We start from the raw sequence: 26,708 nt of genomic DNA, 5'->3' as shown, positions 1-26,708 counted from the left end.
CGTGTTTTTGTATGATTATTAGTTACGGATAAAAATTCTAAAATTATAAATTTAAAATTCCCGTGTAACTCTTATGTAGAATAGTGTAAAATGATTTTGTTTGTTTGTTAAAAGATATATTTTGATCAAACTTGTCAAATTTATTTGTTTTATACTAGGCTATTAATATTTTACTATAAACACACTTTATTAGCCTCCTTGTAGCAGCAAACCTAAGTATTCATTAAACGATTAGACCTCATTTCATTAAACTATTAGATTTAATTGAAAATCGGGCAAATGAAAATTCGCTTAGTCTGCAGGTTTGCTGTGACGGGGGTATTTAATATTTTCTCTTACTCCTTGAGATCCTTCCCTCTTAAATAGTAAAGAATTACAGTTATTTTCAATGATCCCCTTTTATATAGAGCATGGAGGTAACTAATTTTATCACTTTATGAATAAATGTTCAAATATCGTAAAAAGTAATAATATTTCGAAACACCTTGTATAGAGTGGTTTAATACACTTAAAACTAGTCCCAATCGATTTAAAATAACTAAAACCATCGAAAACCACACCTCACTCGACCTTAAACGTAAAAACAAAATTATTCAGGAACAAGGGCCCTTTGGAACAAAAAGGGCCCAAAAAAGGGCCTTAGCACACCCAAAATTTTGGGGACTCATCGGATCTTCATTTCTCATATTATTAGTAACTCACAGGTGAAATTTCATGAATGTACAAATTTTGTTGTTTATAAAACCCTATTTTACCTGTACTATCTAGTGTTCTGCTAAAGCTGGCTTCACCGCAACACGTGTATTCCTATTCGCGTGCCCTCTCCTTAATGTTTAATCCTCCTAGCCTCTAGTATATATTAATAGGCAATCATGTTTCCTTAAAACCTTTTTTCTCAGTACGTGTGCATCAAAGGAAAAATATACGCATACTGTTAGAAAGATATTTTCCTGTAGATGTGCAGAGTCCTTTAAAAAAAATAAAAATGTGATCGATCACTGGACGATTACTAAGAGGTCTAAGAGGTCGTCCAGTGGTCGAAAACTCGACCAAAATATGTAATGTGCAGGATTCTCTATTTTAACCCCGCGCGGTAAATGAAACATGTGATTGGAATTTCTTCCATTTGTTTTGACTTTCTGTTTATATTTTTTTTTTTCGTCATCAGCATGGCAACCCATAAGGCCCATGTTATTTTTTTATTTAAAATTCTTTTTTGTGCTTATTTTTTGCCTATATTAGTTTGTGAAGGGATTTTGCACATCTACAGGAAGATATCTTTCTAAATGTATGCGTAGATTTTCCCTGTAATGCACACGTGCTGAGAAAAAAGGTTTAAAAAACATGTTTGCCTATTAATATATAGATTGAATTTGTATTTACTGTAAATAAATTATTAAAACCAACCTATGGAATGTATCTCAGACACACATGACAACGCAGTCGTTTAGGTGGCTAACCACTCATTACAGGGGCTTCCTTTGAGACAAAGACTCTCCATTAATTAAATTTACGTCAAATACGCACTGACAAAGGATCTTCTGCACGTGTAATATCGGTGTTCGCGTTCAACTGAGGAAACCTGCTTACTCGTCGTTTGCGTTCTAGAGATGTGGAAATGTTTGCAAATTATGTTATGAATGTTGAAATGTATGAATGTTGATATTACAAGTGGGTGGTCTTTTTTTATTTTGACATCCACATGGGTCTTAACGAGTACACGTGGACAACACTTTTCAAATTTTCTTGTAAAAAGCAAATTATAGTACAATAGTTAGCTGTATTGGTAGATTTGAAGAGGCGGCTCACGGCATCGCTAAGAGTTTTCTTTCCGTACAATATACTATTCCATAGTCCTCTTCCCGTTGCAAAGCACGGGTATAGCAGCTAGTGGTAATAAAAGTTGATAAAATCTAGGATTTCGTCAACCCAAAAGGCTTAACCTCTAGTTCCGAACAAAACGTTCGATAATAATCGGATGACATATCCGTTCGATATAACTTATCGAATACAGTTTTCTCGTGGTGTATAGATTGTATGTTTTTAGAGAATATTTTTTTCATACTGGCTGGATATCGATTGAAATATTTCCATCGATTACATATAAAATCATTTTGCGCACATGTATATCACAGCAAAATAGCGTGAACAGTTCTGAACATAAACAAAAGCTTATCTGTCAAATAAAAAATATTCTAATGCTAAAATGTTGTAATTGTACAATTATTCGAAATCCGAATAATATATCGATTTATTCTAAATAATGTATTGTAGGTACTCTGTGGAACCTTGGATTCCTTATAAATCAGGAACATTGAAGGGTTTACTGTTCTTTGTATAATTGACTTCTTATCGTAATGTACATTAAGGTAATGTACATTGTGTACATTATGATCACGTTCTAATACAACGATGGACGAAGCACGTGACTTTGGTACAATATGATCACGTTCTATGACCCAAATGACAGTTTGATACATTAGATGAAATGGTGACGCAGAAGCGGAGTATTACAATATGAGTAAGACGAGAGGAATGCATTAGTTTTGACTACACAGAACTGTTTTAGTCCTAAAATGTTGTATTCTACAAGGAAGTATATAACGGGAAACTGTTCGAACTGGATAAAAATTATTCATCTGGATTAAAAATATATCCCAAAAGATCTACTGTGTTAGTATGACTACAAGATTCAAATAGAAACATGTTTGAATGAAGAGTGTTTTCAGCTGTTTCGCAATGTTCAGTTGGACAACCGTTTGGAATCGAACCAACGACCTTAAGTCTTTAAGGCGAGCACTATAACCAATTGGAGACCTAACAGACAGGGTAAGAGGACACGCACGGTTAGGATGACTAAAAAATTATTAGTACTGTGCAATTAGCCAGAAAAAAGCGTAAGAGTTCTTGGAGCCTAGACGTTGGGTAACTCATTAAACAATTATTAGTACTGTGCAATTAGCCAGAAAAAAGCGTAAGAGTTCTTGGAGCCTAGACGTTGGGTAACTCATTAAACAATTATTAGTACTGTGCAATTAGCCAGAAAAAAGCGTAAGAGTTCTTGGAGCCTAGACGTTGGGTAACTCATTAAACAATTATTAGTACTGTGCAATTAGCCAGAAAAAAGCGTAAGAGTTCTTGGAGCCTAGACGTTGGGTAACTCATTAAACAATTATTAGTACTGTGCAATTAGCCAGAAAAAAGCGTAAGAGTTCTTGGAGCCTAGACGTTGGGTAACTCATTAAACAATTATTAGTACTGTGCAATTAGCCAGAAAAAAGCGTAAGAGTTCTTGGAGCCTAGACGTTGGGTAACTCATTAAACAATTATTAGTACTGTGCAATTAGCCAGAAAAAAGCGTAAGAGTTCTTGGAGCCTAGACGTTGGGTAACTCATTAAACAATTATTAGTACTGTGCAATTAGCCAGAAAAAAGCGTAAGAGTTCTTGGAGCCTAGACGTTGGGTAACTCATTAAACAATTATTAGTACTGTGCAATTAGCCAGAAAAAAGCGTAAGAGTTCTTGGAGCCTAGACGTTGGGTAACTCATTAAACAATTATTAGTACTGTGCAATTAGCCAGAAAAAAGCGTAAGAGTTCTTGGAGCCTAGACGTTGGGTAACTCATTAAACAATTATTAGTACTGTGCAATTAGCCAGAAAAAAGCGTAAGAGTTCTTGGAGCCTAGACGTTGGGTAACTCATTAAACAATTATTAGTACTGTGCAATTAGCCAGAAAAAAGCGTAAGAGTTCTTGGAGCCTAGACGTTGGGTAACTCATTAAACAATTATTAGTACTGTGCAATTAGCCAGAAAACAGCGTAAGAGTTCTTGGAGCCTAGACGTTGGGTAACTCATTAAACAATTATTAGTACTGTGCAATTAGCCAGAAAACAGCGTAAGAGTTCTTGGAGCCTAGACGTTGGGTAACTCATTAAACAATTATTAGTACTGTGCAATTAGCCAGAAAAAAGCGTAAGAGTTCTTGGAGCCTAGACGTTGGGTAACTCATTAAACAATTATTAGTACTGTGCAATTAGCCAGAAAAAAGCGTAAGAGTTCTTGGAGCCTAGACGTTGGGTAACTCATTAAACAATTATTAGTACTGTGCAATTAGCCAGAAAAAAGCGTAAGAGTTCTTGGAGCCTAGACGTTGGGTAACTCATTAAACAATTATTAGTACTGTGCAATTAGCCAGAAAAAAGCGTAAGAGTTCTTGGAGCCTAGACGTTGGGTAACTCATTAAACAATTATTAGTACTGTGCAATTAGCCAGAAAAAAGCGTAAGAGTTCTTGGAGCCTAGACGTTGGGTAACTCATTAAACAATTATTAGTACTGTGCAATTAGCCAGAAAAAAGCGTAAGAGTTCTTGGAGCCTAGACGTTGGGTAACTCATTAAACAATTATTAGTACTGTGCAATTAGCCAGAAAACAGCGTAAGAGTTCTTGGAGCCTAGACGTTGGGTAACTCATTAAACAATTATTAGTACTGTGCAATTAGCCAGAAAACAGCGTAAGAGTTCTTGGAGCCTAGACGTTGGGTAACTCATTAAACAATTATTAGTACTGTGCAATTAGCCAGAAAAAAGCGTAAGAGTTCTTGGAGCCTAGACGTTGGGTAACTCATTAAACAATTATTAGTACTGTGCAATTAGCCAGAAAAAAGCGTAAGAGTTCTTGGAGCCTAGACGTTGGGTAACTCATTAAACAATTATTAGTACTGTGCAATTAGCCAGAAAAAAGCGTAAGAGTTCTTGGAGCCTAGACGTTGGGTAACTCATTAAACAATTATTAGTACTGTGCAATTAGCCAGAAAAAAGCGTAAGAGTTCTTGGAGCCTAGACGTTGGGTAACTCATTAAACAATTATTAGTACTGTGCAATTAGCCAGAAAAAAGCGTAAGAGTTCTTGGAGCCTAGACGTTGGGTAACTCATTAAACAATTATTAGTACTGTGCAATTAGCCAGAAAAAAGCGTAAGAGTTCTTGGAGCCTAGACGTTGGGTAACTCATTAAACAATTATTAGTACTGTGCAATTAGCCAGAAAACAGCGTAAGAGTTCTTGGAGCCTAGACGTTGGTTAACACATAAAACAATTACATAAGTATGAAGGAAATTTATAATCTCACAGTGCACTAGATATTTAAATTACAATCACTTTCAGCGGCTGTTTGAAATTAACAAAATTAACATTGCTCTTGTGGCAGGCAAATCCAAGATGGTTTCTGCCCTCCATGGACTTCCCATCTATGTAATAATAACTCTACTAGATATTATACATCGATGGGACTGCCTTGGAAAACAATTACAAAACTACGAAGCACATTTCTGATTTCACAGTGCACTAGATGTTAAAACTTCAATAATAATATTGGTAGCCAATTTGAAAATATATTTTTGGATTATATATATAACCCTTAGAAAGCTGTTTAAAGTAACCCAAGATGACCGCTGCCTCCAAGGGCTCTTAAAAATACTATACACTTTTCAATAATTCTTAACGCTTTAAACATCCCTAGACAGCTAAATATTAAAAATAAATAAAACAAAGACAGAGCTACAAAACTTATAACAAAGTCACTGGTCTTAAAAAAAAATTTTAAAACATTTCAGTGACACGCTACCTCTTCGGGGGGACGCCCGCTAGGTATCAGAAGAGATCTTAAGGTAAGCCTTGATCAATATGCAAATAAAAATACAGGTATTTATTAGTAAAAAAACAACGCCGCAAACCCGAGCTCAAACGGACAACCGAGTCAAAAATGGCAGCATTGCGAATACAGTTATTGATAAAATAGCAACAATAATTATTGAGGTAGATTTTTAAACATTTAAAGAGATAACGAATGAATGAGATGTTCTCAGTTATCTTATCGGTTAAAGGTCCCTTATCGCCGAACGCCATTCATTCGCGACATCGTTCCAACGATTACGTGCCGGAAGCGACCGTGCCAGAAGCGACCCAGCAAATATCGTGCCAGAAGCGACCCTGGTAGTAGCGTGAGTGCCACTAGCGACCCATTGTTTGATAATGGATTTTACAATGTTTTGTTCAAATCGGTGTTGGTGTTAATGGCTTATAAACAAATCCTATTCTTGTTATAGTAATATGTACCCCCTGGAAGAGCCCAATATTCACCTAAAGAGCTATTTTAGCATCTCTAGTTTCCAGCTGCTAGCATAGGCTCAAGTTATGTGTGCTAACTTAATCAAAAAGTTTTTCTTGAATTTTAATAATTTTATAAGAGCCAATATAACAATTACCTTTTCTTTATTTTTCAACTAGTGTACCTGTTGCTCGAATTCGAGCAATTGCGAAGCATTACAGTCGACTCACGAAGATTATGGAAATACTTACGATCCACACAACAGTTAGATATAATCAAAATCTTTTGTAAATGTCTTATCTTTTCTCAAAAAGCTGATCTTGTTTTTTTAGTGTTTTCTACAAATTTTTCCCTCTCATAGCCGCATTAGGTTGTCTATGATAACGATTATAAAAGAAAAAAAAAAACATTATTTATATTTCTTCTGCTTGGTTGTGTTCTATGACTTTTTCTATGTTTCCATTGTTTACAAATCAGTTATTTCAATGATTGCTCAAGAAATGTAGAGCAGTGTTTATTCAGTTATATTTTTAGCCTATATCTAATTGTCCAGGATTTCTGGTTTTTCCATTGTAATAATTTCACCAACCCAAGTTTCGTCGACAGATGCAATAACCTACGTACAATCTCCAAGAAGTGGTAAAAAAAAGCAGAAACCAAGCCATACAATAGATATAAGTTAACCCCTTAAGAAATAATTTTAAGAGTTACTGTGATATTAGGATTTTCCACTGATTTGGTAATAGAACATTATATTGCAAAACATGACACGACGCAGAATAAAATCAATTTTAAAATCAGAACTGTACTTCATTTTGAAAAATTCAATAAATCACAGTTTAAATATTAACAGCTGTTTCATTAAAAAGTAGGGTTGAATTATGCATATGGTAAACAAATTTGAAGAGGCAACTTTAAAGGCTTCTGGGGCAGAGCCCCAAGGGAAGTTACCTCGTTCCTCTTTTGATGGCTCATCTATAGACCAAGACCTTTCTTTAGAGACCCCTACCAAGTTTCTACGCCCAGCCGTACTCTCAAATTAGCTGGGACAAAAACCCAGTTTTTCCTCCATAAGAATAACATGGGATGGGAATTCAAAGGCCACTGGGGCAGAGCCCCAAGGGAATTTACCACGTTTCTCTTTTGATGGCTCATTTACAGACCAAGACCTTTCTTTAGACACCTCTACCGAGTTTCTACGCCCAGCCGTTCTCTCAATTTAGCTATGACAAAGAAAAACAGTTTCAAATTAATATATAGATTTATTATCTAAATATGTAAATATGAGATGGTGGATGTGTGTTTGTTTGTATACTACTTAATCGCACGGGAACCATTCAAAAGATTGAAATAAAACTTCACATGGAGGTAGTTTATCAAATATACCCCCGCCGCAGCAAACCTGCTGTGACTAAATGAATTTCCATTTGTCTGAATTGATTTTCAATTAAATCTATTTAAATAACATTAGTTTCTAGGTATGAGTATCTAGGTTTGCTGCTACAAGGAAACTAATAAAGTGTATTTTTTTAGTAAAATATAAAATAGCTTAGTATAAAATAAATATACATGCCAAGTTTGATCAAAATATATGCATAAACAAGCAAATTACAACATTTTATAATATTCTCCACAAGAATAACATGGAAGTTTTAAATTTACAATTTTTTTAATTTTCTATGTTACCAATAACCGTACAAAGACACTTTGATATAGCCTACTAAATCATTTTTCTTTTTTTAGCTATTTAAAAATATTTAGAGAGAAATTGGGTAATTTTGTGTTTTGAGGGTCAAAAATGAGAAAAACCACTTTTTACTGCATAAAACCAAACTCCCATGGTCCCATCATGCTGGTTCGCGAACTCATTCCAGTCTATCCCGCCTTACACGTTTAAACCAAAATTCATCAAAATTGGACAAAAATTACTCAAGTTATCGCGTTTGCGGACATATATAAAAGGATATATTAAAATTTGAACGAATTGTGTTTTTTAGCCTCTGGGGACATCAAAATGAAAAAGTAAATCAGTCCCGGGCCTAGGTCTTACCGTGCCACCTACGTTAATAGCTACTTCCCTATAGGAATATTCGCTAAAAATAAAAAAATAATGTTTATTTCAGTATGTAAAATACTATGTTACAATAGGTACTTTGTCAGTACAAATTTCATAGTTATGCCATAGTTATGTAATAATATACTGTCATAGTCATTAAATGAAATCCCTCTCACATAGGCTACTGCCCGTGCGTGAGAAATTTACTTTATCAGTAAATAAACATTATAAATATAAATATAAAAAAATATATATATTTATAAAATGTGAGATGAAAGTTAATTGGTAATAATTTGGTTGAAAGAAAAAATAAAGAATAACTAAAATAAAAAATAAAAGGTATACAAAATAACTGGAAGACAGTTTTATTATTTGGATAGTTAGTGCAACTTGGACTAATAAAATCCAGACAAAATTCAAAAAGCAGAAACCATTCGAATCGTCAAACTTTTGATGTTTGCTACTAGCCTGTTTGGAGATAGTGGCTTCGTAGAATTTAATGAAGTAAACGCGTTAACAATTAATTGTTAATATATTATGTTTGGATTAGGATTTGAAATAGATACTTGGACTCTTTCTTCAAAGTCCTGTCAGTTGCAAAGTAAAATTGCAACAGCTTGTTTTCATTTAATTTTTTTTTCTTATTTCATTACGTTTAAAATATCCCCCTTGAATTAGTAGAGACGTCTTAGTAATTTTTCGTGATAGCAGGTCAACAACATCAGGGGTTGTAAGCTGTCACTATGACTAGAAACCTCAAAATATTCTTTATTTAGTTGTGCTAGTATACTCTTTTCCATATAGGGAATAAGCTACTACCGTAGGTCTCATTGAAAGACCTAGACCCGGGACCTATTTCATTTTTCGTGTTGATGCCCCGAGAGATTACATTCGTAAAAAATATGTAATTGGTAACTTAAGTAATTTGGTTTTAATTCATTTCCATTCTAGCTCCTGAGCTGTTATATTCAATGTGCTAAATAGGTTTACATACCTTATAATCCGACAAACAGCTCAAATAGAAGGCTGTTTACATGTTTCGGCTTGTATACGCCATTGTCAAAACATTACAGTTGGGAAAAAAAATTATCATTGTTTACTAATGTCCATAAGCTTTCACACACACATACCTACAATAACGAATAAAAAATAAATAGGCCAAAAATAAATGCACCTGGAGTCTACAAACAGTTATAGTTTGCTTATTTTATTTATGGATATGTGTTGGTAAATGTGTATACTCGTATGAATTATACGGCGGGAGTATTTTGTTATGTATTTAATGTAGCAAATCGCTTTCATGGTTTTTAATTCGGTTTAGTTTTTGTTAAGAATATAAGTTGAATCGGCGATAGTTCATATCTCGCCTCCCGCTCCAAATTCTTGGGTCGCTAGCGGCACGGTAGAAAATTGGTGGGTCGCTTCCGGCACGGGTCGCTTCTGGCACGGTCGCTTCTGGCACGACACCGTTCCAACGATGTTGCATCGTTCTTGGGTATCTCTACCATGGAATGTCATTGATTTAATTTATACTTTTAAAAATCGTAACTTCCAAACGAAACATGCTATTGGAGTCGGGTTTTCGCCGTTGTGTTCAGCTAAGTAAAATCTTCAAACCAAAATTTAGTTTTGTATCATAAAATATTCCGGATATTTTAAAAATACACAAAATTACTCATTTATCTGGTTTTAATCCTAGTTTTTACTGCAATGTAATTATCTTCACGTTATCAACTAAACCATTGCCAAACTTGTTTGAATTATTTTCCTAATACCTCATTAAGATTCATTAAATGTATAGAAAGGCTTTAAGAAAAGGTTTATGGGCAAAACATTATTGATGAAAGCACTCATGAAGTAAACCATTGGAAATTAAGAATTTTAAACAAAGATATAGAACTACCCTAGCAAAGAAAATAATTATAAAGAAAAATTATAAAAATATACAATGGCCAAAATGGAACAACATCAATTCAGGCCTTTTCACACATAATAAAACAAAATTAATTTAAATGCATGCACGCTTCATGGTCGTGGCACGTGCTAGTTATAATTAATTTGTTGCTAACTTGTTGCAATACATATACATAAAGTCAACACCGGTAGCACAAATTAAATTAATATTTACATATTTATGGGTTTTTTTACCAAGCAACCTGGTGTTAATTAGTTTTGTGAGTACACATCTCCGTTTCTTATAGTCTTGAGTTCATAAATTCTGTTACTGTATTCTTTGGTGGATTTTGGGTGATTATTTCACTCCCTAGTAATCATACATACATTGAGGAGAGCAAGCTGGTCTAGTGGTAGGGGTTTCAGTCCTAATGGTCCCGGGTTCATATCCCGCAAACCACCAATGGATTTTACCTATTTGAAAATGCCGAAACCCTGTAGGATGAAGTAATAGGATGTTCCAAACTAAGAAACCCTGGCCAAATATAATCTAGCATTGAAATAAAAAGATAATTTTATCAAACATTCCTATGATAAATCTTAAATGTTTGGGGGGAGCGGTACGCAGGTATGTTCATTTGGCAAATTTTATAATTCCTGTAGCCTTAACACAAACTTGTTATTAAAAACCCCGTCAAGAGACAGAGCTCAAAATTATATTTTCTTAGTACTATAGGAACATGTCACTGAGTTTAAAAAATGCAAGCTTTTCCTAGCCTACCACATAGGAGAATTACAAAAACTTGTGATGTTTTTCAAACCCCCAAATACAAGACCTATACAGGGTGTCTTGCAGCCATATGAACAAACTTTTGTCATGGTATTCAGCATGTCAAAAGAAACAAAAAATATAATATAACATGTGTCCTAACTCATTCAGTTTTCAGTCTATCTGTCTGTATGTGATTTTTACAAAAACATGTTCTTAACTGTTTAAGCTACAGCGTTGAATTTTTGTAAAATTGTTAACCCCCATTTTTAATCGGTTCAAGGGATTTTATTCATATTTTGCACGAAAATAGTGGTCAATAAGATAACAAATTTTACAGAATTTCAACGCTACAGCTTTAACAGTTAAGGAGATGTGAATGTCTTTGTAAATATCACATACAGACAGATAGACCGAAAACGGAACAAGTTAGGACACATGTTATATTACATTTTTTTGTTTCTTTTGACATTCTGAATAACGTGACAAATTTTGTTAATATGATTGCAAGACACCCTGTATATGTAGTACTGTCATGCTGTTTTGGGAAGCAATTAGCACTAAAGTGTAACCAATATTAGACTTAAAAACCATATCTTTGAAAGGACATGATTCTTAAGTTTAGGTAATTTGAAACACTACAGCACCCACGATCTATCCACCCGCGTGAAAACTCCTAACCCCTTTTCTTTAATCAAAGTCCATAAACCGAGTTGCTATACCCTTTGAATCATAATGCTGCCGGTTCGAGCCTGAGCAGACACGATTGTGGACCCAGATGACATTTCTCGTTCAGCTATTAATTAATTGTGCAATTCAACACACAGTTGAAGTTAGATAAGGCCAGAGATAAGACAGTTTTCACACAAAAATCCGAAAAACGTGACACACCAATAAAAACCCCAAGTAGACCTCAAAAATTGTAAAAATTAAAAAACATCTGTTTGGAATTTAATGTAAAAACCTTGCAACTATACACTGATGAAAAGCACGTTTCATTATTATAGCGTCAAAATGTGGACCTATCAATACAGCATCAGTTTACCAACACAGCCTGTATTGTGAGAAGGGGTTAGATAGGTTGGGGGGTTAGATATTGGGGGGGGGGTGAATTGGTTAGTTGAGCTTGTCAGTTATACTAATGGACCAGGATCCAATTTTCAGCTCAGTTAGTCACCTGGATAAGCGGCTCGATTTTTTCGAGAATTGAAAAATTGAATCTACTTCGATCCAACGAGACTGGCGTTCGTCAGTGTCAAGTTTGTATCTTGCAATAATTGCCTAATACTATGTAAAATCAATACTAAGAACTGACATTTTCCATTTAATATTAACTACGATAGCGTAAACATTTAGTGGTGTAATTCAAGTTATTATGAAACTATAATAATGTTGAGGGGGCTTTAAACAGTTAAAATTATCTAAATTAAATGTCTGCTACAATTGTCACAAATCAAAACTTTTCTCTTAACCCTTTTTTATGTTTAAGCGCTGTATTTAAGATGTTTACACCGAATGATTTTTATTTGGGAGATTATCACAGAAATTTAGTTTTCTTCTTTGAAAAAACTTTTCGATTTCTAGATGAAAAGCCGAAAAGAGCACTGCGTGATCAAAAATAAAGTCTTCAGTTTTAGCCTGTATACCAACTACTGACATAAGTAATTAAGGTCAAATGCACAACTATTAGTAAATATATATTTTAACTAGTATGATTGGACAATAATTGATTGGGCCAGTCTAATTTACCCGAATTTTTACAACCAATCATAATTTCAGGAAATTTTTTTATCGTAATTTTTAAGTATAAAAATCTCTGATTTTTGCCCGGTAAAAATATATTTACTTCTTACAAAAAACCAATCACTGGCAACAGATATTGTTCTTTTTATCTACAGTTATAGATTTAAACTTAACTATATTTTATTTTATTTATAGGAAACAAGACTGCTATGAATGCATACTATTTTGTGCGACGATTAATGAATCTATGTTCAACCCAATACCAGTTCCAGGTGGATTAACGTGATATTTCCGTTCGGACGAATGGTATGATTGAAACTGCATTCAGGCGTTCAGCGTATTGTTCGCCCTATAAAATCACTACCGTATTCAAAAAAACATTTGTTTTACATGCTCTTTATATAAATATATAACCAGAACGGTTAATCAAATTTTTTCTAGACTGCAACGTCTCAAATTTTAAACAAAAAGGTCAAATCCAAACAACCATATAAAACCAACACACAATTGTTCATCAAGAAAGTCCGTTTTATATATATATATATATATAGAATACATTGAACGCCTTGCTGCAGTATCTATCACAACATTCGTCCGTACGGAAATATCACGATTGTCCACCTGAAACTGTTATTGCTTGAGATACCACACAAAATAACATGCATTCATAACGGTATTGTACCAATGAAATGGTACCTGGGATCAAGCCATGGCTCGGTAGTTTATTTCCATTGCACCCCTTTATCAAGTAATCTTCAGTGTAATCTTTGTTCAATAGTAACAGCTGATGTTTTTCCCTTGTACTGTATTTTGTAGTTTGCTAGTATACTGTAGATGGCTTGTTATAAACACATGTTACAAGTCTGTTTTTACCTTCTTGGTATTTTGTTCAACCAACATGGTTACTTGGTAACCCATAAGGCCAGTGTTAAAATGTTTTGAATATTAATTTCATTTGTTTACGTTATTCGGTTATTGTTTGCGGTTTTAACTGCATTAGACATGTTTTTAAGCCAGAAATAAATTATTTATAACATTTGGAGGAAATTGTTGAAGTCGTTTTCGAGATCTTTGTACAATTAATTACATAAAAGGATACATAAAGCAAAAATTGCTCACATAAGAGTTTAGGATAGTATATAGTTTGCATAGTAGCAGATTATTAATAAAGAATATTTCATGTCTTGTCGGAGATTCCAGATTCGTTAATTGAATGATTAATTCCTGGTAAACCATCTGTATAAAGTACTATATCGACTCTTACTAACCTTACTACTTACACTTATGTGCTTACTATTTAAGCACATAACTCTTCTGTTCGAAAAACGGATCAATAGTAAAAAACCCCACTTATTGGATCCAACCCCCTTTACGTAGTTAATAAGAGTTAAGCCTCAGGTCTGAAGATATTATAACTGGCCGTAACATTCAAAGCCCTTTAGCCGTTTGTAAGGGTTGATGCCATTAGTTAGGTCTCAAAGCACCGGCTTAGGCTAAGGCGGTGAAAATTGTTTACGCGGGGCTCACTTTAATGTGGCTCATAAATTCTATTTACGCGTCTTCGCCCCTCATACGCCGGTTTGGATCGCGATGCTTTTGAGGCTTATGATTTATTGGGTGTTCCATGACATGTTCTCTTGGAAATTTTATTTAAAAGTCCTATGTATAGAAATATGCATATTCTAAGCCAGGGTTTTTAAAAACTTAATGTCAATCCACAACAGTGATTTAATATTGCCCCAAAACTCTTTTACTTACATACAAGGCAGATTATGATAGTTTATGATAAATAAACGGTTTCAGAAAACTGACTTGTATTATCTCCAATTAGTTTCTCAACGGGCGGGCATTAATTGCGCCAACTGATCTGAGTCAGGTAAACGGGTATTCATGAATTGCGCCAACTACTCCAGAGAGCCACCCGATAGTTCCTTAAGCCAAGTGGCGGCCATCTTTGACTGTATAATTGAGTAGGTTGGGTTAGGTTGGGTTTTAGGTTAGGTTTGGTTAGGCTAGGTTAGGTTAGGTTAGGTGATTGAGGTAGGCAAATCACTCTTTTAGTAGTTTCACTGATCTGATAACTGTCTTAGCAAACATATTATTTTATAAACATATAATTTCAGACTATTTTATGTAAAAATGTATATGTAATGTATCCTTTTCTGAATAAATTGAATTGAATTGAATATTATATTTTCATCATGACATGTAAAATGTCTTCAATGTAAAATTTTCCAGGTACGAATCTATTTTTCAAAGATAAAGATACATTGCATCATCGCCTATACATCATAGACGAGTTTTAAACTCTTTTAAATCAATTTTCTGCACCGGTCCAACTTGTTCATTTTAAAATCTCCAACTTGTGTCTTACACTATTTATGAAGTCAATTAATCAACCGGTCCATGAGTTATAGCTCATAGACTCATTACTGTGTCATGTATGAGGTGTAAATTGGTCAATTATTCACCACAGATTACCCTGTATCGGCATCTGGGATGAGGTCTCACAAACTGATAGGTTCACGCTGTGTGGTCCATTTCAAATATGATTCAAACATTTGCTTTTAATCCTTAGGTTAGGCTCAGGCCCGGGTATTGTTTTAGAAAATTATTCAGGTTAGTATGTAATAAAGGATGAAAGTTGTCAATGCCAACGTCGTTTTGATTGAATTGAAATATAAGCAATTTCTAAATAAATTTGGGCATATTCATAATGTTTCCGACATAGCAAAATTCCAATTTTGTTTCTTAAACTAAGAATGCTAAGGGGAGTCCAACGTTCCTATACCACGCATGTTAAATTGACAAACTTTAGGTAAATATAACTCTTAGAATACTTGACTTATCTCAATGAAACTTTGCATGCTTGTTTATTATGGTCTATTAACAATTGGGTAAACTATAATTATACTCGTACGGACAATAATTTTTTTTGTATAAACCACATTTTGTTTTCTTTCAGATGATTTATCGATTTATTTGTTATTTCTAACACAAATTTTGCCTAATCTTAAAAATTTTAGGTCCAAAGCTGTATTAAGTAATGACCAAGTGGCAGTGAAAATTCCATAATTAATATCTAATCATAAATGATATCTCAAACGGTTTTAGAAATATGCGTACCTAAGTGAAAAAATATGGTTTTTCAGAAATCGCAGAAAACCTGTTATTGTCAGAAATTGCAGGGCACCAGTAGCCCTGTTTTGATGGGCAATTGCAAAAAAGGTGTCTGAAGATAAACTTTTAAACATTAATCTATGATTTTCAAACATTTCAAACCTTTATAATTTTAGTATAAAAATTCCAAATTTACAAAAACTACAAAAAATAAATTTGGATAAAAATACTTTTTTTGGTGGATTTCCCACAGTGTAATGCACCAACTCCGTGAACCAGCATCCTATAAATGAAAGTTGAATTAGTTTTGGTTAGAATAGGTTATTTAGCATAATTTATTTTGAATCTGTAATTTTAAATTACCATACACATGAAATTAAAGGAGAGACCTATCCTAACCTAACCCAAATTTCCTTTTAAGAATTTGGAGGCAGCTATCCATTTTATGACAATTTACTGCGTGATTGGTTTCGACAAATAATGTTAAATAAAGTATTCTAAAACTAAATAGCACAGTAAAACGTGGCCAAGATTAATGTAGTCAAAAATTCCAGATTTTTCGAAAAATATCGACAAAACGTATAATAGTTAACTTTCTTCTGATCTATACTGATCAAAAGATGTGCGTACTTTATATTCGTTTCTTGCCCACTAAAATGTCTTCCTACTTTAAAAAAGCAGTTAGAAAAACTCACTTCGACTACTCTTTTTGTAAATATAAATAATACAAACAACACTAATATGTTAGGATACTAATTAATTAATTACAACACTGCTACAAACAAACAAAAGTAGATGAATGTAACCAAACTAGATGCACATGACGCGACCAAACAGGCACGACTAGACAGTATTGTTATAACAGTGGATCAGCTGTTAGTTCAATCAATGTGATAATTAAACAGCTGATTCGTCTGTACAATCTCCTATGGTGTGTTCTAATTTTACAGTTAGTTAGCCTATTTACATTTATAGTGTCAAAATACATTTATGGCATATGTTAAGGGATTAAAACCTTAAGATTAGTTGGATATTACTCATTGATATTTGCTTTACTAAATTACGTAACTAATCTAAAAACGATTTATTTCGTAAACAAAAATAGGTAAAATACTTAAATATTAATAATTTTTTATTAATACTGTACTAACATATTTCCACTATTACAATTTAGACATTTTTATGGTTTTAATAGGGCTATTGAAGAAGGAAATGTAAACTCAATTTTCTGAATAAAGAAAATAAAGATACTACCAGAGACTTTAGGGACGCCCTGGTAGTAAGTATATTAGATATTGAGATAGGAACTCTAGTTCCAATAACATGGCTCATTGGATGGAAGCGACCTGTTGAAAATCTGCATTTTAAGTCCCTCTGGAATTGGAAAACGTATGGAGTCTATGGTATAAAGTATACTATTTTTGTCAAACTATCTTAATGCGTGTAACTAATTTGTGTTTACGTATTCTCCTTTTTTTGTTCGATTTCTGAAGGATACATTATTATCATGCAAAACTCAAAACGGACACTGTAGGCCTTCACGAAAATATTATTTTAGCAACAAAGGCTAAAAAAACCTATTTTTGTGGATTGAAAGAAAAGTCTTCCAGCTTAAAGTTGAAATAAATTTTTAAAGAAACGTTTAGGCTTACTAGATGGATGTAAATTGTATTAGTAGGCTACAAATCTATTATTTTTATGTGGCAAAAATGTGACAGCTCAAGAATATTAGAGAATAAAAATAAATTGTTTACGTTATAAGAAGACACATGTCTTCTTATAGAACATTTTAAAGCTCTTTTTAATATACAAGCATTTTTATGCAATCATTGTTCAACTATTTCTACTTCTTTTTCAATGATGGCTCTTCAAATGGAATGTTTTTTACTATTTTGAGTTCTCGTTTTTTCCCTTGAAAATACAGATATATCAACAACTCACATTCCTCATGAGCTAAGCTTTTTGATATGCAATATTACCATATTATTATAAAGCATAAATTTAACATTTTTTAGGTACATAAAACAATCTAAACATTCAAATGGGATATTTTATATACCAGTGCGTCCTGCAATTAAATTATTTTACATTTTTCTTTGAGGTTGGTTTAGAGGGACATTTTTAATTTCCTCATTGTAGGATGAACGATTTGTCTGAAATCAATAGTGAACACATTACACGAACACCGTTCGCCCTGTTAAATCAATGGTTATATCTAGTAAGTCCATGCTGTGTTCCTGTGTTCTGTCCCTCATACGATCTACCAACGACACGGTTCTCTATTGCAAAGCTCGGTCCCCACAGAGGTCAGTGCCCATATTCCCGGAGAGAAAAATACGAGCGTACATTTCGCAGCGGTCGCTGCTTTATGGGCAATAATCCACCAGATTCCCTCGCCGGGCTGTCTACAGCTGGCATTAACTCATGCGGATTAAATCAGCTCTTGGAACAAAATTTTGTTAATTATTAGTAGGCTACTTTTCTTTACGTATACGTGTTATTTTATGAGATGTGTTTGTAAATTTCAAAATTCCCCCATGCATTATGATATATTTTTTTTAGATCAGATGCCAAACAAGTCACAAAACATCACAAAACGAACGCTGTCTGGTCATGCAATAGCACTGTCATATTCGTGTCCAACAACATGGACTTTAGACTTCTCGTAAGATTTACCAAATCAAAATTGGGCCTTCATTCGAAGCGAAAGACGATTGAAAAGTTCGACAAAATTGTAGTCAAAATTTCTTCGAAAGAAAGTAGTGGAATTACGAAGAATCAGTAGATGTAATGCATTTTAATATGGATACCTGGAGGTCATTGCGGATGAGATAAAGAGAACATTTTTTTAGGAAAGAAGTTTCTAAGATGTAAATAAATAAGAAATTTCAAATATGCTGTTATATTGTCTACTGTATGATAGGCTCATTGAACTATGTAGGCTTCAACCGGTGCACATAGCTACTCCAGCATCCAAAAGACAATGGAAATACCATATCTACCCAAAAATCATAAGAAAGTTAGCTTAGACGTAGTTTTATTTTAAGAACTTTACTAGATTCCGATCACAAAGTACACTTAACAGTGGCATTAAACAGTCAGACCACCTAGTTAGCCTCCCTCGTTTGTATTCAGATGTCCCACGAAATCAGCACTTGACACAATGTTGGTGAACCATCCAATCAGCATAATGTTGACTTTGGCGGCAAAATATCCTCGAGCAAACAGCTGATTGGACAGTGACAACACAATCAGCTGGGAGCGACGATTTAACACCAACACTGTGAAGTAAGATCAAACCTAACACTTGCTATCATTCATTTCATCATAGTCTTATCTCATTCTACGACGAAGGTGTAATCAAACTAAATGACGTTCAATATATTCACTGGACTGTCTAGTTGGGCTGGTTATTATTTTTGTAGGTTGTGAGTTGATTTACTTATTTTAGTTTCATAATCAAATGCCATTAAGTAAACTTTAAAAATTTAACAACCAAAATAATGAGATAACTTTTGAGTCTTACTGTACTTGAATATTGACCCAAAGTTTATCTTTCATTAACCTAAAAATTTGAACTAAAATATATGTCTAACTAACAAAAAAATATATTAATACACATATTATAAAATTGCTTGCATGAAATGGTTTTTCTCAAAAACTCAAAAATATATTTAAATTTTAAAAATTCTTATTTAAATTTTCTTATATTCAAAAGTTGTCAGGTCTCATTAAATATGATGATTTAAAAAAAAATTAAATCAGAACATTTAAACATTGCCTTTAAGGAACTAAATAGTACAATTATCTGGGATTTTATTTGGGGACTACTATACTACGGTATGAAATGTATACTGCAAGAGAAGGAGATTTAGTATGATTGTGTCTCAAATGTATAGATATTTAACATCATGTTAAATCATATCAATACCATGAAATCGTTCAAACCAAATATTTGATATAAAATTGCTTGTAACTCATTTTGTAAACAAAAAATATTCTACGTATTTTATCATGCCGCTCAGGTGGAGTGGAGATCTACAAACAGCCTTAATAACACGCTCCGTTACCATCTAGGCCGACCTATTGGATCCGAGCATGGATATCTTCTTTATCTCGAAATGCAAAAATGTCACGTGAAAAATTATTATAGAAAAAAGTTTTGTTAAACTTAATAGTACTTTGTTTTAAGGAGGATAAGCTATGTCTGAAATGCAAAATCGATGGAAAATTCATTTAAGCTGTTTATATCAATTGTAACGTGTTTATAAATTGTACTAAAGTTGATTAACTGTAGAACTTCGTCAAATATAGATGTTAAAAGCAGTAAAAAGATCCATTTATTGCTGTAGGTAGATTTAGAATAAAAATTAGCTAGCTATATTTAGCCTAGGACAGAGTTTTCTTGTACCAATAATAATGATTCTTTTACAATGAATTAATTTAATTTATCGTAAATTAGTAGTTTTATTAATCTAACTGTCTTAAAAGGACATAATCTTTGAGGGGTAAATGAAGTATTAGATAATTCGTTTAGACTGTGGAATAGTTTTTTACTCCTAAAATTCACAATTCGCACATTATATGAATAGTCAACTGGTTAATACAATTAGATGAAATTTGTACAGCAATTTAAGATGGACCCTCGTTATAACTCTACCTTCAGCTTTATTCAGAGGATCCTACGAAATTGACTTCCCCATTCCTCATTTGTAAGGTAATTTCATCTTAATTAACCTCCATACCACTTAATCACACATTAATGGCGGACAGAGGCAGGGCATGCAAATTAGTTGGCGTGTAAATTACACAGCTATTATGACAAACCGACACAATCCCTTGTGCGCCTCCCCTGCAGCTCTCTCCGACCCTTCCTCTTTTGTGGCTCGTTTTATAAATAAATTAAATTTTTGTTTTGATCTGTTTTGTATTCTTTATGAATGCGATGTAAATCTCAATACAATTGGTGCAGGGATTTTCCAATATGGAGACAAATAATCTATTCTGAAAACGAACAGTAAAGATAGTAACAAAATCGTGGACACTAAATTACTTTTGAACAGGGAATACTATTACTGCGAAATTATTCCGTTTAACTCCAAACACACTTATACCTAAATGTAAAGTTGTTATAGCACCTAAACCCTTATAATTTGTGTTAATACTCTGTGTTCAGTACTTATAATCAGTTCTACATCATCTTATAAAACTCTTTGATTTCCAGATTTATTAATTAACTAGCTGTTGTACCCGTGCTTTGCAACGGGAAGAGGACCTGAAATCGAAACATTTTGATCTTTACATCTGTTGTATAAAATATACACACTCGCCTTTGGCTCGCTGGGGGCTCCGCTTTTGGTTGGGGGTTAAAAGAAATGGGCCATGGCGCAAGACTGCCCCAAGGTAAACAAACCTATCCATACCCTTAACACATTTGTTTTTATATATTTAGTACTTATTATTTAATTTACACATGAAATTGAGCATTTAAGATGGCAGACAAAACTGATGATTATCAAAACATCAAGATCAAGGACGAATAAAATGTAGTAGTAATACGGTATATGTTTCATTTCATCTATAATTTTACCCTACAAAATATCAACGAACAACATAATATACAAACCAGTTCTTTCATTTAGTCAGATAGTCCTTTTTCATTAGGTACATTTTCACACTTACCATTGAGTAAACATAGTAACAGACATAATTGATTTTAGAAACAAAAGAACACTGTGTACAGCTAAGTTTTATGATATTTTCCTTAGTTTGATTTAATCATTGGTGTAGCAAAACACAATTACTAAATTTACCTAAATAAAAAAAATCTATGTGAAGTGTAAGTTATGTTAAGTTTATCCAACACATGTTGAGCAGTTCGAAATTATAAAAAAAAATGCCTCCAAATTCATACAAATCATCTAAACATTGTAATTTCCATACTGTTTCCATGAGTACATACCAATAACATTATTTTCATAACTACGCTTTAAAAAATCCAAAGCAGAGCCGGAGTTGATACAGCAACGGTTATAGAATCTTTTCTATACTCATTGACATAGTTTTAGAATAAATAATCCATGATAAAACTTGAGATTAAAAAACCTACCTCATAGTTATGGAAAATATTATATTTAATCTCTTTCTATCAGCTGTCTGAAATTGTGAAATATGCAATTTAGCAGTTCTTCTTGTTTACATTGAAATGTCAAAGCAAATGTAAACAAACATTATTAGTGTTCTAATCGCAGCCATGGAGACCAATCAATATTTACTTTTAAAATCCTCACCTCAGAACTTTTAAAGCTAAAGGGGCAAAGCCCACGGTCAGTATCAAAGTGTGAAGTCCTATAATGGTCCTTGGTATGGTAACTATATTTTTGTAAAAGTTAAGCCCAGTTGGTTCAGTAGTTTTTGCACCTATTAGTAATACACATACAGACAGACACCATTAGATTTTTATATAATAGTATAGATATAGATTATTACTTAATTACCAGGTGTTTAGTTGTTTATATTCTCGTTCAACATGTTTCTTTCATTAAATGCAGTTCTGCTATTTTTTTTATCCAAAATTATTTTGTTCTTACCTATAAAATGCATTCGAATTATCAATTTACCCACAGTCTGTTTCACGTGATAATTAATAGTGATGTCACATTTATTGTGTTCGCTACGGGGAATGTGGCGTCGTCCTATATCCAGCTACTAGGTGGTCACGATTTGTGGATATTTATAGGCAAGCACCGTGGATGCGATGCTCCCTGGTGTGGATTAACGTCCGCACTAGTGACTATCCGCAGTACCTACTATCCTGATTATTAGACCAATTCGTTAATTACAATGGAAAAATATAGTTCGGATTCCACTATAAGCTGTAGGTCCTGGAAAACTTTTTAATAGCTACGCAAATTTTAATCTGTAAAATAAGATATTTCAAAATGTTTATACAAGCCATAGATTACTCGAAATTCACGGACGAATCATTTCTACAATCTAATTTTTAAGGGTTGAGGGTTAAGGGGGGGGGATTCATAATATTTAGAAACAATATTTATCTTAACAACATAACGTATTTGTTGCAGCAAAAATGATTTGTTACTCTTAGGTACTTGTTGGTAGCTACTTAGTACTTTAAAAAAAATTCTTGTTTTACCCAAGAATATACGGACGAAAATAGCCTAAGATGATTAACTTAATTTGTCCATTTAGTGAGTATAAAGTTGAGTTAGTGCGCAGCTGCCCATAAAGTGTACCAAGTCGTTGGCCTCTATTAGTTTAACGGCTACTTCATCCGAGAACTTACGTCAATAAAGCAATGAAGGTGAAGTCCGCCATTAAACTGCAGTTACTAGAAGTTGCAGCTTCTTCTAGACTTAGAAGAGTGGTATTGTTATAAATTGGTACAGTTAGTGAGATTGATTTCGCCATAGTATAAAGCAATATCTAGACCATTCCATTCGATAGTAATACGACAAAATGCCACAATTATCTAGTAATTTTTTTTGAAATGTTCAAATCTGTCAACACAATAAAACATAGAATATGGGAACTAATGCAGCCTTTTGTTTGGCATCATTAATCGATAGCCCATTGACAAATAACATAGCCTAAGTTATGGGTTTACAGTTTAAGTTTATCTGCACACTTATTTGCGCTAAAGTGAGCGCATGGATACAGGGTGTCCCAAAACTCTCTGCCAATATTTTTCAACATTGCTCATGGGTAAGAAAACATATCTAAATATCGTATTTAAATTGTTTTCGGAAGTCCTTAGTTACTCACGGCTGTATGAGTAACTAATAACTTGACTTAAAATAAGAATAACTTTTCAAGGCAATTTAATTACAAATAGATTGAATAACTTCATGATCAGCATTGTAGGTTACGTGTTATTAAATTCACGTAAATAGATTGACACCTTATTTTTAAGATTGTACAAATATTAACTGATTATGGCAGCTTTAGTGGTACGTGATCGCAATCTCTCAAAAAAATTAATAAGTGAAAAAAATTGTAGCTGTGTGAGTAACTAAGGACTTACCGGACAATTTAAATGTGATATTTAGATATGTTTCTTACCCAGGAACAATGCTCTAAAATATTGGTAGAGAGTTCCAGGACACCCTGTATATCTTAAGAAGATAATATGTCAGAATTGGTGTAAACGTTGAGCAGGGTGCGTGCTCAGGATAGATAAATTGTGTGATTGAGTTTATCTACTGCAGTCCCTAACCTCCTGAAGCTGTAAAAACATCTGCTGCAACTTCTACTTCACTAAACCGAGTTGCTTCAGTATGTGTTTGGGATTTCATTTTAAACATTCCATTGACTTTCATACTGTAAAAGAATACTTCCCCAACGGATGTGGGTTGGTGAATTTCCCGTTTATGGAACAAACTATCACCGTAGGTCTCATGGTAAGATCTAGATACAGAAACAATTTATTTTTTTCATTCTTGTGTTTCCAAAACTGTCTCAACAAAACATCCTAAAAAAGGAAAATTCTCTCCAAGAAAACTAAAATGTAGGTATATAAAACTATAATATTACCTATAGTATACATATGGATCATAAACATGGGTTTCGTGCAAACATGATAAAAAGATATTTATAACTTTTGAAAATAAAATACTTAGAAGGATATTGGGACATATAGTGGAATATGGAATATGGAGGATAAGAACAAACAAAGAATTGAGAGACGTTTATAAGGACCCAGACAAGCTTTAATGAAAAGCCAAAGACTAAGATGGGCAGGACACATCTATAGAAGACCAAGGTGGTTAAATTTAAGAGTGGTTTTAGACGCAGTTCCTCTAGGCAGGCGACCACTGGGCAGGCCGAGATTGCGGTGGTGGTACGAAGTCCGAAAAAACATTAGAAGAATTAATGTTACGGAATAACTGATGAAGATAGCGATAAGCTGTTCGCGAGACCAAAAACCTGCTTAGGTTTGAGTGGCCAACTAGGTAAGGTAATTCTGATGTTCCCAGAGCTCAAAATCGGCTCAAGCAAAAATCCTCCGATTGATAGCATAAGGTACAAACCAAACGCGTACACCTACAGTACGTTTAGTCGAGCATTTCAAAAACCAGTATGATCGGATTATGGAAATAAGGTTTTACAAGGGGTAATGTAGGTTAAATCGGTTTTCCCATTTTCGATCCTTCACATTAAAACATAAAATTTTGCAATTTCTTTCTAACAACTTGTTAAATTAATAGACTACTAGGCCTATCTGACAATTATATATGACAGGAAAATCTGACAATTATAAGGGAATATTCTGGTGAAATATCTAGCTAGTGAAATGGATATTCGTTTAGTCGGCAGGTTTGCTGCGATGGGTTTACAATACCTACAATACCTATTGTCACCGTTTCATTTAAAAGTATTATAGTAAATCTAAAATCGACTTTATGTTTTATGGCATAGCATTTAAGTGATAGCTTGAAGAAAAAACTGAGTCCATTATTTAATAATTAGTGGGAAGTAAAACCAAAATATCTCCCTAGCAAATTTATCTACTAAGAAGCCATCTTAAAGCTGCAACTAAGAAGAGAAAACTAACCTATTAAAATTAGTTAAGTAAACTGTAGTTACCGGTGTATCAATTTAGTTGCTCTTCTATCAGGTTAACAATTCGTTTCTCCAAACACATGACACAAAAAGTACCAGTCACCAGCAAAATCTGTCCTAAAACAGCACAAAGTGCACAAACAACTAAATCAATCAAACTCAGTAAAACATTACACGGAAAATTAAATAGACACTTTTCATGTCACCACATGACCACCAACTAAACTAACTGAAGCACAACAATAATTAATCAGCTGAAACTCGACAGCTGATAAGTGCTGCATCACTGTTTTGTGATTGAAAACTAGTAATCAAATGGTTTTATTAAACGATTATTTTGTTTAGTTTGTCTAAATTACACGTTTATTATCACAAAGTAGTGTGCAGGTGAATATGAGATAAATAAGAGTAAATAATAAAATGATAGCTTCATTTATATCTGAAATAGTTAATTGTTATGCAAATGCCAATTATTATAAACATTTCAATGGCTATAAATATAATGTAAACCGATTGTATGGTAAATTCTATACCACTAACTGTTAAGTCTTAAAGTTTATTATATTTTGAATATCATTTTTCATTTAATTAGAAATTATATCTATAATGCACTTAAAATTTGTAACGAATAATAATTTTATGTACTTTTGAGCCTAGGTAGGTTTTGTTGTTCAATAAAGGTAAAGGCTGTTATGATTCTTTCTTTAAACAAACTTTAAGCTAATAAATTACAATAATTACAAGATTGTTATTGAACTAAAAACCTGACAAGGTTAATAAACAATATGGATATAGGCCTACTTAACTTTTGTACGTTTTAGCGAATTACCCTATAGCTATTACCGTAGGTCCCATGGTAAGACCAAGGCCCGGGACTGATTTACTTTTTCATTTTGATGTCCCCAGAGGCCAAAAACACCATCCATTCAGAATGTTATATATGTATATATGTGCCCGTAAACGTGATAACTAGTGTATTTTTTGTCTGATTTTGATAAAATTTGCTTTGAAGGTGCAAGGCGGGATAAACTTGAATGAGTTGCGAACCAGCATGATCGGACCATGAGAACAGGGTTCTATGTGGTAAAAACGGGTTTTCCCATTTTTGACCCTCAAAACATAAAATTTCCCAACTTCAGTCTAAACCATTTTGTAGAGCTTAAAAAAACAAATAATTTAGTATATTGAAGTGTTTTTGTACAAATATTGGTTACGGAAAAAATTCTAAAAATTGTAAATAATTTTAAATTATTATGTTATTCTTATGGAGGGTAAAATATAATAATAGTCTGTTGTAATTTTCTATTTATGGATATATTTAGAACAACTTGGCAAATTTATTTATTTATTTTTTTTCCTAGGACGCTAGGCACGAGCCCGGAATTGTTTCCCACCTTACTTCAGGCTATACCAAGGGTATACGACATTATCACTTAG

This window comes from Macrosteles quadrilineatus, unplaced genomic scaffold (assembly GCF_028750875.1).
Source record: "Macrosteles quadrilineatus isolate MER2022 unplaced genomic scaffold, UCM_ALF_1.0 Scaffold_5__1_contigs__length_97177068, whole genome shotgun sequence".
Classification (NCBI taxonomy): domain Eukaryota; kingdom Metazoa; phylum Arthropoda; class Insecta; order Hemiptera; family Cicadellidae; genus Macrosteles; species Macrosteles quadrilineatus.
Note: the sequence above shows the minus strand (reverse complement) of the source record.